Below are 18208 nucleotides of genomic sequence, written 5' to 3' on the forward strand. Positions count from 1 at the left end.
ATTTAAGTCGACAGGGTGGAAATTTTAAAAAGAGGATAACACTGTGTAGGAAACACCGATTTTTGTCGTTGTTCTCTTTACAGACACCAAACACACCAAATTTACAAAAAAAAAAAAAAAAAAAATGAGCTCAATGTTACAATTGGTTGGAGTTCTCCTTTAAAGGCAATATTGGGCTCATAGGTTTAACCGTCTATACATAAAACCTCTGTGGTGGAAATTCCATTTGCTGTCAAGAAAGTATAACAATTCCTCCAGCCCATATGGCCCTGATGATACAGACTGATGTGATTTATGTGAAGAAACAGGGGGGAGGTTGTAATTCATGCTTTGTGTACCACAGTTAAAGATCATTGATTGAGTCTGTGGAGGTCTGAATAATGAATTCAAGTAAATGAATTCTCTTCTGATCTGCGATGAAGTCGTGGTAGGTGGTGGAATGGACAATTAAAAAAACAATACAAATTGGATTTGTTTAAAATACTTGACTGTCCAGAGAGCAGTAGAGAATTCTGAATAGGCGTTTCCATAGAAATCCAGGGCTATTTTAAACCGCATCACTGGGTATAAATGACTGAAGTTCAATAACAGTAAAATCACCACAGGAAATATTGCACAGTTTGAGTCTTTCTTTACCCCATGTTTTATCAATATTCTGCTATTGCAAGCACATCAAATGCTTTCCAGCAATGTGAATATATGTGCATGGATTACCCGTTCCATAGATTGGACCAAGTAACCTTATGTGTACGTTGCTTCAGAACTGCCAGAAGCCATTTCCGAAGATTTGATCCCAAGGCCACTCACCGGCAAGGTGGCAAAGTTCTTACCCTACACATTACACTAAAAGCAAAGCCATGTTTTTGAAGTCGTATAGCTAACCTCTCTACATAAATTGAATAATTTGCCCTCCTTGCTGTCCTACCACCAGACAGTTGATTATGACATGTGACCCCAAAGTAATAACTTTAAGAGGTAGAGGTGACCTCTGAGAATTGCATTCACATGAACTTGTTTTGTCAGAGCGATCTGTTAATGATATGCACACTTGCATTTTTAATTTGGCTGCGAGAAAGAACATGACAAATGAGACATGTGCTTGGATGCTCCAGGATAGCGTTTCCTGAATGCGAAAGCCAAGAGACATCTCATTGCATTGAATTAATTTCATTTTCACATGTTCATAATAACTTGTGGCTATGCCATGTCAGCTATTTTCTTGATTTATATTTGAGTTTTGTTCAGAGCAGAGGTATGGTTGACGTTGAGTGACCTAGTGAAGACAGTACTTGGAAAGCAGTCCTTTTAAATTCTTCATTAGTCAGCACCACAAGTCACATTTACCCTGAAGAGATGAACTCTAAGTGACATTCAGACGGACATGATGTTTCTGTTGTTAGCATCCAAGCTTTTGCTTGCCACCTTTCATTTTGTAGTACAGATAAGTTAGAAGTACTTTTGTGTGTTTTTTCCCCTCTGAAGTGAGGCAAATTAAACATATACAACTAAAACTAAAGTTGTAATTAAACATATAAAACTAATTAAGATCAACCAAGAGCATTTGTGAAAATTGTAAACATATGGTGAGGAACTTACAATAGAGGTAAATATGGCCATTTTTTAAAAAGCAGAAAGCTTTTAATTGTATGCATGCATTTATTTATTCTAACATTATTTATTATTATTTTGGACTTTTTTACAGTACTTTTATACATGTTGGTGTGTGGTCATGGTGACAAAGCTGTAAAATCAACACATTCTCACCCCAAGGCGTCACCCTTGACCATGCTTCAATATTTGACGTTTTGTACACTCAATGAATAATCTGACCAATGTAAAGCACTGCTTTATTTTCTTTGAAAGTATCCAAGTCACATAGCAAAATGTGAGAGCTGGCTTTTGAGAGAATGTGTCAAGCGACTAAGCTGTCATATCGGCTAATGGGAATCACTTAGAGCTCTAGCATCTGATATAGTAAAGGTGGGTTGCAAGTAAAACCATCCTGACAAATCTAAAGTAGGATCAAGAATGGCAGTTTGACTCCAGATTAGGTTGCAACCCCCATGCCACATAAGGGAACTCTATTCGTAGTTTTTATTTCAGGAGTGAGTAAACTATAGATATTACCACCAGCTGAGACTGAGAGCACCTGGGCCAACTGCAATTTCCTGATGGAAAGCCCCTTGGCCATCACCCTGAGCAAACTGTTGTAAGAGAAGTCTAATTAATGACATGCACAAATAAGATGCATGACTCATGAATATTTAGTAGATCTAAATATATCAAGCATACTGTCTATGCAAGTTAATATCAAATAAAGTGAAGTCGTGCACTGTTTGGGGTAAATCCAACAGGGTAATGGAATGGTATCATTCAGTTTAAAAGCGAAATCTGAATATAGCATTAAAGAAAATCTTTTAATCCTGGATAACGGTTTAATTTGCATGATTTTATGCATGGTATGTATATATGGCCTTTATTTGTCTTTCTCTAATTTAAGAGCAGTTAGATTTGGGAAATAATCGTGTCAATACATAGCGATACTTATTGGCTGAATAACAATATTTTTCTTGTAAATGTACTGCCCAGGTGTTGGGAACACAATTATTTTTAGAAGTTTTTATTTATGTTGTTTTATGCCTGTCAGAAGTGCAGTATGTGTAAAAATGAGCCATCATAAGAAGGTGCCCTTTCTCAGTCTCTGTTGCAGGACGACAATAAAGTACAGTCACGCTGTTATCTGTTTTTAGCACTTGTCAGCAATGCTGCTGACACAAAACAACTTTTATCTTCCACAAAAAAGTATCTGGAATTCACAGAAATTGTCACTTCATATGAATGTCTTTTGATGATATCATTTCATATACTGTAAGAAGACAAATATTCATTCAGTATAATACTTTTGTAGACACTGCATGCTAGCCTGACTACGTCAGACTCCCTACTTCCGCTAATTTCATTTCACTCCTGTAGTTAGTCTGAGATAGCAGCCTATCTTTCTGTTTTCCACCGGTCTGAAAACAGCCGGCCAATCAACGAACAGAGGGTGGGCTGAGAGCCGTGACATAGGTGCTATAGCGCCGAGTTTTACATTGCAGGTTAGAGAAATCGAAAACAGAAAGGAACGCAGAAATGGGAAACGAGGCACGGGATGCAATTCGCTCTGTTATGGAGAACATTCCAGGGTTTTTCAAACTGAAGCAAAAGTCGTTTACAGCCATGTTCACTCCAGTATATCGCTCTCGCATCATCAAGTGTTTACAGCCAGAATCGGCGCGCGCACTTCTGCTGCTGTAGGCGAAAAATTATTTTGCCGCCCCTCTATTTGCAACGTATACCAGCAACAACACACACAGACCAACACGCCATATAATGCAAAAAAAAACCCCAAAAAAACAATTTTAAAGTCAGTGGCGCTTTGCACGTTGTTAATAATGCTATTTTAAGGGCGCATGCTTGGCCATCATGTAGCTTGTGCACAACATGCATACACTTTGATTCTCTCATCAACACAGATGCAGCTGTTTTTATTTATCCAAATCATACATTATAACAACAAAACATATTAACACTCCAAGCTTACACATTTAGGCTACCCAAATTTTTTAGGCTAATTGTAGTAATGACGGATCAGACCTGTTTGGCCTATTATATAGTGGCAAGACACATATGTATAAGGACATAACTTACCCCCATACAACGTCACTTCTCTGGCTTTTTCGGCCATGGCAAGAACGTCGGTTTCCTCGGCTATGAACGCTCCTGGCATGCTCTTATTAGGCCTATCATATTTGTAAAGACTCTGGGTCGGTTCTGATCAGGGGGGAATTTGCATATCATAATTAATAATTGATAATTAATAATTATTCATACAGATTTGGATCAGACCGGTCTTACATGTTAATTTATTAATTTTACCCATATGCATACATGTGCATCCCCGCAATCCACCACAAATTAATTGTTATTGATTGCAAGGACCACGTTTTACAAGACAGGTAAAATCAATTAGCTCAATTAAGTTATATAGCTTGTGAAAACAAATTCTGTGGCCACTAGAATCTGCCTTCCCTGCTATATAACCAAATACCCTCTTAGGTATTTATAGTTCTGTAAAGCGTGTAGCTTTAAATCGACATTTCATTGACCCGTATCATGAGCAAGACAATCAGTCAAGGTAAGCATATTTTGTATTTAATAAAGTTCCTACTTAAGCATTCACTACGTTACAATGATACATGTATTTACAAACATTAAAACACAAACTAAGACGACGCAGAGCGTTTAGACAATGGATACGCGCAAGTTAAGTGAGTTTGAGAGAGAGAGTGAGAGAGAGAGTGAGTTGTAAGAGAGAGAGAGAGTTACGTTCATCAAAACAGTCAGTTAACCTTTCTTGACACCCCAAAAACATCTTCTTAATGCTTCTTAGAAGCTCTAAAAGAAGGTATACTTGCAAGGCACATGTGGTCTGTGTGAGTCGTGGGCTCGTTGCTCGACCCGTTCGGGCCACGTGTCGGCTAGAGGTGCGCCGGTCCGGCGCGCGTGCGTCACGTGAAGCGCGGCCGCGGCATGTTGGTGCGGCCCGTCCCGGCTCGTTCATGGCTGCTTTGTTCCGTGGGGAGTCACGTGGCGTTCGTCGGCATTTAGCGCCCGTGTTTGAAAGGCTGAGAGTCTTTGAGGTGACGTTACCCGAGGAGATAGTTCGGCAAAGTCCACTTCCTTTCCTGGAAGACGAACTTGGTAGTCCACTTGAGGAAAAGATGAAACTTTTAGACGAACAAAAGGAAAGACCCATGGTTGGATCAGAGTCCCGTGAGGTTTACATGTTGAGCGCTGGAAAGTTCAGAAGAGAGAGAGGGCGGACCTGCGTTCTCACATTTATCACCTTGGAGAAATCCATCCCCTTCCTGTTGGCTTGAGCCAATAGGAGAGTGGATGTTGCACGCGGGAAGCTTTCTTTTGTTCCTCAGCGCGCGCTTCTCGTGGAAGGGGGTGTGTTAAATGAGGGTTTTGCAATAGCAATTTGATCTTCATTGGCAGTACAACGAATTAAAAATACACTTTACTTTACATCTCTATGCATATTCGAGTGTTTCATTCAATAAGCATTCTAGAGATATCAAGGAACATTATGTTATATCAAAGGAATATACACTTATGTTTCAAATGCATGACGAAGGTATTTTTAATTCCTATTTAAACTGTGATCAAACAAAGTTATTTCACTGTGACATGGGGAAGACACATATACATAAAAACCATTGAAAACATTTTGTTGAATGTTTTTAAACACCAAAAGTCCTTCTCTTTGTTCAAAAACATTCCACACATTCCGATGTGTGGGGGAAGTGAAAGGTTTGTGTGTGTGTATGTGTTGATGTAACTCGCCTGGCCAAGATTCATTACATCTCCCCCTTTTCGTTAGGTGAAGTCCTTGTGTGACTTCATCGAACGACACCATCGCAATGGACGGATGGCAGGTGAATCATGAGGGTCAGGTGGCAGGCGGCGGCTAGGCTGAGGTAGGGGCTCAGCTTGCTGAGGTTTGACGCAGTCTCCAGCGTGGTACCCTCTTCCTGAGGGTCCCGTGGTGGCTGTGGAGGTTTGCATTTCCTTGCCTCTTGTGCAGCGTGGATGTCAAGTGTCAGGGTGTGGTTGATTACCGTAGAGGTACCCAGTGCAGAATCAGCTGCAGTCCAGGATTGGACTACCGGTGAGGCAGTTGTGCAGTGCAACAGGTGTGCAGTTGAGACACAGCGGTCACTGGGAACAAGTCCAGTTTGGCTGGACCCCTCCCATCATCGTTCATAATTCCAGTTCTGGAATCAGGGTGAAATCGTGGGTTTCGTCCTGGCTGGGACTTGACCCAGGCTCGGTTGCAGCAGGGTAGCTCGGGTCTTGGAGCCAAGGCTGCTTGGTGAATTTTAGCAAAGTCATTCTGGCAGACAGTGAACAGTTGTCTCGCTGGAGCTCACTTGTCTGGTTCAGTAGAATGCTGTGTGCGTTGCGGATTTATCACAGTTCCTTTCAATTTCTTGATGGTCTGTGAGGAGGCACTCTGTGTTGTGAGTTACCTTTTGGCTGTGGGATTTCAGTTCGTTTGGTTGCTGGACAGGCCGGTGTTTGACTGCGTACTGACAGCAGCGGCGTGGGAGTCCATTTAGCTCTGCTTGCGTGGCAGTCGACCATATGCTGTCTGATGTCGGATCCGGCGGTGAGGCGGTCGACAGTAGCTGTCCTCTGGTTGGCTGGAGGCACAGGAAGACGACCACAGCAGCATCCTGTAACAGAGACAGGGGAGAGAGAGAGAAAGGGAGGAAAGAATTCAGCGGCTGTCAGCTGGGACAGTCTGATGCCTTTGAGGATGCCGAGATGTCCTGGTGCTGCGGTGTGCAGCCCACATGGTGCGTGACTGGGCATACACTGGCATATCCCCCTTTCTGCACCGTGGCAGCACAAGCCGTGGCGAAGTGATGTCACGAGGTGCATGAAACTGAGTTGTAGGGCCGTTGAGCAGCATGTTCTTGGTGTGCTGCCTGATGTGTCCGACGGCAGGCTTGGGAGGTTGGAGGGGTAAAGAGGTGGTAGTTTCAGAGTTCATTTGGTTAGTCAAAGTCTTTAGTGAGCTGAAAGGTGCAGAGTAGCAAGTTCACCTCTCCATTTGGTGCTGAGGCTGTGCCTTCATGGCTGGCTGCGGGAGTTCTTGTGACCTCTGTGACCTGCCAGTTAGGTTCTCTTGACCTGTATGACTGGAGGGGGAGGGGTTCTTGAACTTGAGCTCAGGCATTCAGTTGATTAAAGTCTATTAAAGGCTCAAAGCGATCTAACAGATCTTGGGCAATCAGAAGTGGGTACGTGATCGTTCGTGATCGGTACCCTGGGTGAATCAGGCTCATAGGACCAAATGGATGAATGGGAGCAACCTGTTTTGAGCCAGAAGTTGTTTTGGCTGTAGGGTTTTCATTCAGCTCACATGTTTGGGCTTTGAGAGTGCGTTCTTGACTCTTAGCTTTAGCGGTGAGTCTTTCGAAGAGTTGGGCTGACATTAGCGTGATGTTTGAGCTAGTGTCTGAGAGGCCTTCGAGGCTCAAATGATTGTCTCTCGTGGTGGCTATGTAGAGTCTTTTGTGCCACCCCCCTTTTGTTTAGGGTTCCCAGAAGTTTAGGCATCTGGGCTGGTGTTGTGATCGATGAGCGGTTAGGACCGGTCTTGTGTGGGACACCGGACTGTCATGCTCAGGTTGTGCAGCTGTCAGTTGTGGTGGCTGCTTGGTGTTGTCGCTTTGTGATGCGACCGTGAGCTCTGTGGTCTGATGCTGACGAGCAGTGTTCTGGGTGTCTGGCTTGGGTCTTGCGCTGAGACATAGGATGTCTGACTTGTCTCCTTGTGATGTCTCGTGCAGAAACGCTTTCAGCACCTTCAGGATTTCTGCCGTCTGTGACGTGGCTGCACTGTTGTTATCTGATGTGTGCTCAGACTTGTGCTTACCAGTGGCGTGTTGAGAGGGTACCGCTCTGGGCTGGTTGGGCTTGAGTCTCTTGGTGCTGGGCGGTCCATTCTGGGTCGCCGGCTGGCTTCCAGAAATGTTTCAGAGCTCTTGCTCTGGGGCGTTAGATGAGCACCATGACTGTTGTGTTGCCCTCTGCTGGCCTGGAACGGTTTAACTCTCAGTGAAGGTGTTAGTGATGTATGGGGTGCCTTCTAGGGGCAGCTCTGAGTCGTGCTCAGAGGCAGGTTAGTCTGAGGGTTTTTACACAGTCTTTTCGGACAAAGCCTTTGCTTAATGTGAGCTTTGCGGGCCCAGTCTCGTAGCTGAGGTAGACAGGCTACAAGCACAGGCCAGGGTGCTTATTGACTAACTCACTGTGGGATGCAGGTTTTAAGGGAACAAAGTTCTGAAACTGGTATCCTTTTCATACCTGATGGTTTGCTTCTCGAAGTAGGCTTGCCGAAGTCGGTGGAGTTTCAAGTCGGTCTTACTTGATGTCCACGGTGGTGATAACCCTTGGTCTGATTCTGGATCAGGGAGTTAAGCGATCAAAGCTTATTGCAACAGCTGGTAGTCCATTTCGACGGTCTCTGTTTGACGATCTAGGAAGCTGTGCACCTCGCGACTGGACGTAATCCATATCAAGCAGAATCTGTTTCATGCAGTCATGTTGGTTAGACAGTTTGCAAGTGAAAGTCTTGTCTGCATGTCGTGGGTAGATGCAGGGTCCTGAGTGAATCTTGGGACCTTTCTGGTTAGCTTTGTTGCATCCTTTTTGGAGCCATGCCGTGGTTTGGGGCAGTGGTTCCTTGGCAGGTTGAGGTCGGTTTAAGCAGGGGCTCTGTGGCATTCTGGCACACTTGTTGTGAGTGACTAATGCATGGCCCTAAAAGTTCAGAACTACTGCTTAATAAGTTAGTTAAGTGTTTAGCATAAAGCTATGTGTCTCTTGTGTCCTTATCTTAGCTGTGAATGTTAGGGCTAAGTCTTGTGTGGTTCCGAGTGTATTTCCTGGAAAGGACATATCCGAGATGAAATAAATAACGTAAGGTGGTCCTTATGACTAAATTATTTCTCTGGACTTAGCTGGTGGTCCACTATGGCTCGACGAAGTGAACAATAATAGGAAAAGGACCGCTTTCTTATTTCAATTCTGCTTATTATCGACCCTCAGGACTCTAGTAGTGCCCTAGTAAATTGTTGAAATTACTTGCGTTGCAGGGTCACAAACGAGTGCATTGGTTGAAACTAAGCCAAAATAACAAATAAGGGGGTCTTTGTTTCCTTTCTGGGCCCTAGGGAAATAGATCCACACTTGGACAAGAGAGGAAATGAAATTAAATCATATAGATGACCTAAGGTAATAGCGGCTTGCTATTATCATCAAGGTCGAAGGAATGAAATAATCAATGAGGCAAAATAAAATTAAAATTAAAGCAAAAGGAAATAAAGTGATCAAAACACGGGAATGATCTGAGGTCAAGAGTGTTCAGTGGCATTAGTGACTAAACTTTGGATTTGCTTTGAGCCACACTATAGTGGGTTGTAGCGGTTGGGTGTTCAAAACCACATTGTGTGTCCCTCCAAAGCTTTAGTCAACATGCCGATGAAAATTCCTACGGTTACACGCGTTATTCTGTAGTTAGTTACGCAGTTTTCATGTAGTTAAACTTAAGTTTAATTAACAAGGCATCTGCGAAGTTCGTCCTTAACGGTTAGCAAGGAGTATTCCTAACCCTGTGAAGGTAAACTTTAGCTAATAAGAATGGTAAACATGGAAAGTGAGTAATTTAAAACCCTAACTGGTGTTGAGAAAGTATTCTAGAATACTTTGCGCTGTGGAACACGAGCGGTGAGTAAGGGTTCCCGTAAATGATGCTAACTGTTAACTGTGGAGGTTATTCAGCTTAGCCTATGTTGGATGGGAGCTAGGTTAGGTTAGCTTAGCCCAAGTTAGCTTGATGCTAAGCTAGGTTAGCTTAGCCGGAGTTAGCTTAGTGCTGGGTTAGTTTACAAAAGTGACATTACAAGGTAACACTTCCTGTGACAAGATGTTGTCATGGGAACCAGAGCGTGTCGCTAGGCTAGGTTAGCTTAGCCACCCAGGCTGGTTTGTTTACAAAAGTGACATTACAAGGTAACACTTCCTGTGACAAGATGTTGTCATGGGAACCAGAGCGTGTCGCTAGGCTAGGTTAGCTTAGCCACCCAGGCTGGTTTGTTTACAAAAGTGACATTACAAGGTAACACTTCCTGTGACAAGTTGTCATGGGAACCAGAGCGTGTCAGAGCAATTCAACAGTACCTGAAGAATGTCTGTATATTTTACATAAATCATGCACGTTTTAATGGGTTAAAATGAGGCGCCTATACTTTATGATTTTCAAGAACTTTGGTTGCATTCAGTAAAACGCAAATGTGTTTTGGCATTTGCTGATTTTCTCATGGAACTCTGTTCTTTACTTTACACGTCTTCTATTTGTTTACAAAGTAAGGAAATAGATTTGCTGCAAGTCAAAGCTTGTCTTGTTCTATTTGTTTACAGAGTAAGGAAATAGGTTTGCTGCTGAGTCAAAGCTCGTCTAAGCATATATAGGTACGTCTCTCTCATGCATGAGTGTTAGCTCTTCCGCGAGTAACTTGTTTTGATCGTTTGGTGGCTTTCTACTTGTCGATGCAGCTAAAATTTAGGTGAATTACATCAATCTAACAATAACATTAAGGCCTTTACTTCGTAGAAAGGGGGAGCGTCTCCCAGGTCTACTTACATATAACTCTGTCCTGGGCTTCCTTCGTCAGGAACAGGTTTAGTCATACCGCGATTTGGATTTCTTTTTAACCAAAGCAGAATAGATATCGGTACAGATTACAAGCTGCTGAGGTGATACCTTTGTTACACAGACTTACGCTTTAATGCTGACGTTCTTGATATCAGTTGGGACTCTAAGGCTGTTTTTTTTTTTTCAAAGTAGAGATGTCAATTCCCGCTATTTGTTTTATCTGCATTTAGATAAGCCAGCGATCAAGATGCGTGTTGCACGTTGCGTTTTAGTTGGGTCGCGATGATCGAGTGCACGCCTGTAGGTTAACAATAGTTAAAACTCGGGTGATTTTACTACACTCTGTCGTCAGGGTAACGTACTGTATGCCCTGTTCGGAGTTGGTGTTTTCTGTAATTCTTCACTGTCACGAAACCTAATGATTAACGGTGCTGATTTAAACAACATCTAGAAACTGTCTGTTTCAAAAGAGTCGTGCATAGTCCGTCGGCCGTTGAGGCTTACATGCCTATCTCAGATTCCTTTAACTTAGTAAAATTCTAATTCTACAAACGCAGAGTCTTGCACGGTGTTCGTGCTGTGTGTCTTCTGGTTCTGCAGTTCAGAATAATTTGGGTTTTGAGGAATTTTTACTGGGGGCCTTCACGCCTCGTTGAGTGGGCATGGTGTGGGGCCGAGAGAACTATGGTGACTGACGGGTTTTTTGGAGGGAAAGTTTCTTGAAACTGGCGTCCTCCTCAGTTACATGTTCGTTATAAGTTCCACAGAAAACTCGTTCGGAGCCGGTGGTGATGGTACAGGCCCTCCGGGGTCTGTCTTGCTGGGTGTCGGTGTCGTGTTCACCGGTTGGAGACAGCAGGTGAAAGGTCACCGTCTTGTAGATTGTCAGAGATGTTGTGGAAGGCGGGCTTTTCCACCCCCCTTTTTCAGCTCTTGTGCATTGGCTGAAATGTGCAGACTGGTCAGGGGAAGCTTGTGGTGTGTGTCCTTCCCTTTCCAGTCATGCTGCAGTCTATCAGAGTGTTGCAACTCTGTGGGTCAAGTTCGTGTTCGAGATCTTGTCTCTGCTGAACGAGCTTGTGGGTGGTCGCACGGGCCTCTTGCGCAGGCCGTGGCTTTTGAGTCTCTTTCAGTTCAGTCTCTGCTCTTTGCAAGAGACTTCACTTTGTCGGAGTTTCTCGTTGAATTCTTTTTAGTTCTTTTCTCTGACTATTTTTCTTCAGTCTATGTAGAAAATTAGACAGGGCAGTTTGAAGTCTTTCCACTTCCTTCGGTAGCTCGGGGTAGTTGTCATCCTCGGCGTTACAACCTTGTGCTCCAGGGCGATGCGGCTCCTTTCGCGGAGGCGTGCGTGTGCGTTGAGCTGGTGAGCGAGGTTGTGACGTGTCTGGCCCAGTCTTTGTCAGCTGCTCTTGGCTCGGGGCTCTGAGTCGCTGGTGGCTTTGGGCAGGGATGGAGATGTCATGAATCTCAGCCATGTCTCCAGGTTGTCCCAGGTCGTCCCAGCGGGTTGTGGGACTGTAGGACTGGAACATACTGCCTTCACTGTGGACGAGAGGAACACAACACACACAGACAGACCAATGCCAGTTCGACTACTTTTAACGAGCTATAATACAGGCTAAGCCGTGTATGAGAATTTTGGTTAACTGATGCAGACAGTTAAACCGTTTGGTGGGACAATTTGGGTAGGTCATCATGGGTCTGAATGAAGGTTTTTGACAGGGCGCTAGCTTAGGGGTCACCTGTTGGTGCTAACGACTTGGTTGTCAAACTATTCTTCAGCTTTCCTTGGTGTGTCAGAGAGGTTCTGTCTCTAGGTGAACTGAAAGGAACAGAGCGCAACAGAACAGAGCAATGGCAATCTAGCAAAGTTTGAAGTAACATGCAACCATCAGAGATGGGGAGGTCTGTACTGAAATGGCATTAGTAGTAGTACCCCAGCAGTGTTAGAAAGGGGAAGAAGAGAAGGCCTAAGCCTGTTTGGAGCCGGTTTGTGGCTCGGAGAGGAGGAAGCCAACCACTTCAAATTACCAGGGGAATCTCTAGGTTCTGTGGCAAATAGTAAGTGGATGGGTTTTAATACCTTTTCTAGTTTGCCTGGGGTGAAATGAGGTCACTCTGGCCGGAGTCAGCATCGTGGTTGGTCCTTCTGTCGCCCCACACATGATAGCAGTGTCCCGGGCCTTTCGGTGCATCTGTACCGAGGTGCGCCCTCTCAAGCAACTTGACCTTGAACACAACCGGCAGTGCCAGATTGGTGATATCGTGTTGCGGGCCGCACCAACAGAAGATACAGAAAAGTCAGAGACTCGCGCTCAGTCAGTGATGGTGACGCAGATCAGACGAACCAGCTCGCTGGACCCCAGGCAGAGATGACTGTCAAATCATCACAGCACGAGAGAGATTTCTACTTGCAAACACAAAACAGGATGAAGAACAAGTGTACTTCAATGTGAATTAAAGCTCCTTTATCTAAATCAAATTGAGTGTCTTTTGTAGAAAAATCAAAGGCAACAGCTTTACTAAAATTATGGTATAAACAAAAAGGAAATTATGACAATGTTACTTATCAGAATAACCTAGCCTCCATTCAGGAAAGGGATAGAGTGCCGCAATGAAGAACACAGGAGGAAGCGAGCTGTAGTGGCGGGTTTTGGCCACTAAGGGTTTTGGGCCACTTCCTGCTAGTGTTTCACCGGGCTGACAGGGAGCTTGATTTAAATTGCATTCAAACTGATTAAACACAATTCAAATTGAGCAAATGCATAGGGGTTAAGTAACCATTAGATTAGTAAGGATACAGTTGTACCGAGACCAGATCAAAATTATTAAAAATAATTTGAGGAGGAAATATAGAAATAAAGCCATAAACAATTCCCAATGGGAAATGAGAGAATTAATTCAAATTAACTTCGAAATTTGTCTGTTTCAAACAAAATTTGAATAAGTGTAGGAAATTAAAGGTTGGTGTCATATTTGATGATAATCACGATTACGGTGAGGGATCAGTGATAACCAGAATACAACCAACAGAGAGAGCCATGCAAAAACAGAGTGATGTTAGCTGATGACTTAGCAAAAGGGGCTGCCACAAGGGGGCGCTTTCCTCTAAGTGGTCACAGAAGCTGCTAAGACTTAATTCTGAATTTTAAATTCAAACGTGGTTTGAACCAAATTCAAAACAAGTGCACACAGTCAAGGTAAAGAAAATCATGTTATTACAACGAGGCTGTAAATTGCACATGCATTGAAAGTTAGAGAAACTAGTTCAAAATTTCAGTAAGAAAATAGGAATTTTCTAACAGAGAATTTTGAGGAAAAGATGACCTAGCTGTTAGTGTCCACACGATGGCGCCACTGCGCTCACACGGGGTAAAGTCAGGACACCGGTGGAAATTTGATACTGCAAAGCACTCAAGGGCGCACCCTAGTGTCTGGCAGTAGTATTACAACCAGCCTGCTGCCCCTGTGATCTTCTCAGAGAGAGAATAATCACAAATATTACGGAATTTTAAATCTCGACGGATTTCTTTCCGGTACGATATTTTACAAGCACGTTTGGCAGGATTTTTTTTCTTTTCGCTGCGTTGTGCAAAAGAAAACAGGAATTACTCGTCTGTTTCAAAACTCCAAATAACATTTATCAAAACTAGTATTAATGATTGGAATGTTCTCAGTTTGGGATTTTTTTTTTTTTTGGTGCTATATTTGTTTAAAACACGTTCGCAGGTTTTCTTCGCTGCATTGTGCAAAGGAAAACAGGAATTACTCGTCTGTTTCCTGCTCCAACAGGCATATATCAAATAGCACTTATGATAATATGCTTGGCGGTTTTATACATTGAGTAGCTAAGTCAATGTTTTTTCAACCAGGAGCTTATCGTTACTCTAACGATTATAATATAAGGCCTTTTAAGAACAGTAAAAGAGCATCGTTTTACCGATCTTGTCTTCGACACTATTCGGAGAATTTCGTCCGGACAGTGGAGTTAAAATTATTAAAAGTGTCGTTTATGCACAGAGGTTTCTCTTCCATCTGTGCCAGAACAAATTTAATACTATGGAAACTGCAGTTTATTTTTAACAATTAACAGTGACTAAAATGTTTGAACATTTAGCAGCTTGTTAAATGTGCTTGACTGAGGCGGCTTTCGTGCCCAGCTCAATCATATCGTGAGTTCGCAAAGCGTTCACTCCGATGCGCGCGTGTAATATTAAATATTACATAAACCATATTAAATAACAATATACACATTAGCTTGAAATTGATTGCTCATAAACAAGTTTGAAATGCCCGCATTCTCCACCATAATGTAAAGACTCTGGGTCGGTTCTGATCAGGGGGGAATTTGCATATCATAATTAATAATTGATAATTAATAATTATTCATACAGATTTGGATCAGACCGGTCTTACATGTTAATTTATTAATTTTACCCATATGCATACATGTGCATCCCCGCAATCCACCACAAATTAATTGTTATTGATTGCAAGGACCACGTTTTACAAGACAGGTAAAATCAATTAGCTCAATTAAGTTATATAGCTTGTGAAAACAAATTCTGTGGCCACTAGAATCTGCCTTCCCTGCTATATAACCAAATACCCTCTTAGGTATTTATAGTTCTGTAAAGCGTGTAGCTTTAAATCGACATTTCATTGACCCGTATCATGAGCAAGACAATCAGTCAAGGTAAGCATATTTTGTATTTAATAAAGTTCCTACTTAAGCATTCACTACGTTACAATGATACATGTATTTACAAACATTAAAACACAAACTAAGACGACGCAGAGCGTTTAGACAATGGATACGCGCAAGTTAAGTGAGTTTGAGAGAGAGAGTGAGAGAGAGAGTGAGTTGTAAGAGAGAGAGAGAGTTACGTTCATCAAAACAGTCAGTTAACCTTTCTTGACACCCCAAAAACATCTTCTTAATGCTTCTTAGAAGCTCTAAAAGAAGGTATACTTGCAAGGCACATGTGGTCTGTGTGAGTCGTGGGCTCGTTGCTCGACCCGTTCGGGCCACGTGTCGGCTAGAGGTGCGCCGGTCCGGCGCGCGTGCGTCACGTGAAGCGCGGCCGCGGCATGTTGGTGCGGCCCGTCCCGGCTCGTTCATGGCTGCTTTGTTCCGTGGGGAGTCACGTGGCGTTCGTCGGCATTTAGCGCCCGTGTTTGAAAGGCTGAGAGTCTTTGAGGTGACGTTACCCGAGGAGATAGTTCGGCAAAGTCCACTTCCTTTCCTGGAAGACGAACTTGGTAGTCCACTTGAGGAAAAGATGAAACTTTTAGACGAACAAAAGGAAAGACCCATGGTTGGATCAGAGTCCCGTGAGGTTTACATGTTGAGCGCTGGAAAGTTCAGAAGAGAGAGAGGGCGGACCTGCGTTCTCACATTTATCACCTTGGAGAAATCCATCCCCTTCCTGTTGGCTTGAGCCAATAGGAGAGTGGATGTTGCACGCGGGAAGCTTTCTTTTGTTCCTCAGCGCGCGCTTCTCGTGGAAGGGGGTGTGTTAAATGAGGGTTTTGCAATAGCAATTTGATCTTCATTGGCAGTACAACGAATTAAAAATACACTTTACTTTACATCTCTATGCATATTCGAGTGTTTCATTCAATAAGCATTCTAGAGATATCAAGGAACATTATGTTATATCAAAGGAATATACACTTATGTTTCAAATGCATGACGAAGGTATTTTTAATTCCTATTTAAACTGTGATCAAACAAAGTTATTTCACTGTGACATGGGGAAGACACATATACATAAAAACCATTGAAAACATTTTGTTGAATGTTTTTAAACACCAAAAGTCCTTCTCTTTGTTCAAAAACATTCCACACATTCCGATGTGTGGGGGAAGTGAAAGGTTTGTGTGTGTGTATGTGTTGATGTAACTCGCCTGGCCAAGATTCATTACATATTTTTATTATCATAATAATAACAACAATCCACCATATTTCGTTTAGACATTCTACTGCATTAGTCCCAGATAGGTGATTCATGAACGATCTGTTCATTGAGTATGTCATGTGACAAATGAATTTAAGACTCGGAAGGTAAAGTGATTATTTATGTTCCCTGTAAATCATTTTTTACTGCATTACGATTTCTTAATTCAGAATATTATCAACATTGGATGTGATTGGAGAATTCGGCTGTTAAAATTATAACATTTAAAGCCACTTAAATAAACAAAATGACTCGAATGATTCAGAGAGTCAGTAAAATGAACTTCCTATTGCCCAGACTTGATTGTGAGAGCAGGGGCTCGAGCTCGGGCTCGCCCTCGCCGGCGCTACGGGGCGGCGGAAGCTAAATCAGTCATGACTCGTGAGAGCAGGGCGTGCCGACGCTGCGGGACGGCCGCAACTCAGTAAACCATATAAAAAACCTAGTTTGTGAATTGTTCATTCCCGGTTGGCACACATTTTGCAGCCCTTACAAAAGCACCGCTCCCTGTTTACAGTGGGAGTTTGTTCATAGATTTGAGTTCGATGCATGATGTCTCGATGCGGATGTGTCGGCGAATAACATACGTCATAAATAAACTTATCTGATTTGTTTACGGGTAACCAATGATTTTAAACTTCAGACAAGCGTCCCCTTGCAAGAGAGAAAACACTTCTCTATTATGCCATTCCAGATTCTGTCTACGAAGCAAAGTGAAGTAGCAGAGTCTGGTATTACCAGGCTAACTGCATGCATCCACATGACTCAATTTATGATCCATATTACTAAAAACTCAAATATTAAGCTCAACCTTACCATTGTCATTTAATTATTTTTTTTTTACAGGCATTCTCTCCGCATCTGCAAAGTCATTTTGACCACATACCATGATGCATCATGCCGTCTCTCTCTCTCTCTCTCTCTCTCTCTCTCTCTCTCTCTCTCTCTCTCTCTCTCTCTAGGAAGACAGATAGATAAAGAACATCAGAACATCATGATAACAGAAAGGTTTGCAAGAGCTTTTTCACCTGACTGTCAGTATAATGCAGCACACAGTCTCTCTGTAGACTCATGGGAGAATGGGCTCTATGAGATTATGCTCTTTTAGAAGAGGACTGTGTAGTGGAGCTGAACATGCTCCCTCACTAGTACATCCCTCTGTCTTAGGTCTGTTTCATCTCTCCTCCCGTACCCCCATCACTCGCCTTTTCTCTTGACTTTAATCATCTAATTTTCCAAGGTATAAAAGTTGGTTGTAGGCTAATTTAAATCCCAAGTAAGACTAACGCTGTCTTATATTTAGGTCATCATAAATGGATTTCTTTTTTCTTTTTTTCTTTTCAGGTTTCACATTTGTCCTAAATTTGTTCCTTTACAGCAAGATGTGGAACAATGATCTTATGGAAGTGGTTAAGCACAATATTCAAAGCAAGTGCTCTTTAAATTTAAAGCAATTTGTCACTTGTCACCTAGCGCGTAGTATCAGTGTGCACGCCGTTGGCGTTTTTACAGATTGGCGTTTTCGAGGTTTACACAGAGATGATAAAGTCAACCCTTTGCACCTTGGAACCTGTTTCAGGACTAATAAAGAAAGAACCAGAAATTAATTTGGTAAAAAAACTTGATTGATTTAATAATTGATTGATTTTTAAAGTTTTCACAGTAAGAAAGAAAAACAATGCTTTCAAGAACTATTCACTAGGACTTTAAAGGTTTATATAGGTTCTTTTGGAAAGCCAAATATGGTTCTTCTACAGTATTGAAGCAAAAACCCTTTACTGGAACCTTCATTTTTTTTAGCGTGTGCATGTCACTATCATGCATTTGGTAAGTCTTTTTTGTTTTCTGCAGGGAAAATATGAGTTTCAGCAATCCTTGCATTGGATAAGAATAAGACTTATCAATTAAATTAAGACTAGGTCAATTTTTGTAGCTTTTTGGCACATTAACATTCCAAAAGCACCATGTAACT

Source organism: Pimephales promelas, chromosome 8 (assembly GCF_988280905.1).
Source record: "Pimephales promelas chromosome 8, fPimPro1.hap1.1, whole genome shotgun sequence".
In the NCBI taxonomy this organism is placed as follows: domain Eukaryota; kingdom Metazoa; phylum Chordata; class Actinopteri; order Cypriniformes; family Leuciscidae; genus Pimephales; species Pimephales promelas.